Source organism: Triticum dicoccoides, unplaced genomic scaffold (genome assembly GCF_002162155.2).
Source record: "Triticum dicoccoides isolate Atlit2015 ecotype Zavitan unplaced genomic scaffold, WEW_v2.0 scaffold117552, whole genome shotgun sequence".
NCBI lineage: Eukaryota > Viridiplantae > Streptophyta > Magnoliopsida > Poales > Poaceae > Triticum > Triticum dicoccoides.
Window position 1 is genome coordinate 28 of NW_021181786.1, and position 914 is coordinate 941.

A 914-nucleotide genomic window follows, 5' to 3' on the forward strand; every position below is an offset into this window, starting at 1 on the left:
AGACTACAATTCGGACGGCACAGCCGCCCGATTCTCAAGCTGGGCTGCTCCCGGTTCGCTCGCCGTTACTAGGGGAATCCTTGTAAGTTTCTTCTCCTCCGCTTATTTATATGCTTAAACTCAGCGGGTAGTCCCGCCTGACCTGGGGTCGCGGTCGAAGCGACGTGCGCTTCGTTTGTTGGGTCGTTCAAAGGCCATAATGCCAGCTGCGCGCCGGATGCACTGCATTGATAAAGCGAGGACGCCCACCATGCGCTGTGTCCGGCGCGGTACGCCGGCAGCCCAATCTTCGGTCCACCGTCCCTTGAGAGACGAGGGACCAGATGCCGCATCCCGATTCCCGTTGAGGGTGGTTGGGAGCGTGTTTTGGCGTGACGCCCAGGCAGGCGTGCCCTCGGCCGATGGCCTCGGGCGCAACTTGCGTTCAAAGACTCGATGGTTCGCGGGATTCTGCAATTCACACTAGGTATCGCATTTCGCTACGTTCTTCATCGATGCGAGAGCCGAGATATCCGTTGCCGAGAGTCGTGTGGATTAAATAGCTTTGCAACACGAGGGATGGCTAGCAAGCTAGACATGCCCCCGGGTTAGGCACAGTGTTCCTTGACGCCTTCGGCGCCGTGGGTTCTTTTACCCCGGGCCCCCACCCGCTCCGAGGAGGGGAGGTGGTCGAGGCATTGGCCGAGCGACGGACGGTGCCGTCGCCGACGGATTGGATGACGCGTGCGCGGTCTGTTTTGGTCAGGGTCACGACAATGATCCTTCCGCAGGTTCACCTACGGAAACCTTGTTACGACTTCTCCTTCCTCTAAATGATAAGGTTCAATGGACTTCTCGCGACGTCGGGGGCGGCGAACCGCCCCCGTCGCCGCGATCTGAACACTTCACCGGACCATTCAATCGGTAGGAGCGAC

General features: G+C 59.5%; 1 non-coding gene across 1 annotated transcript; it reads right to left on the reverse strand.

The window, feature by feature from the left end:
* Positions 1-372: 372 nt before the first annotated feature.
* Positions 373-527, reverse strand: LOC119343173. The gene has a single exon (XR_005165939.1). It is a non-coding gene; the product is annotated as a 5.8S ribosomal RNA (ribosomal RNA).
* Positions 528-914: the final 387 nt, after the last annotated feature.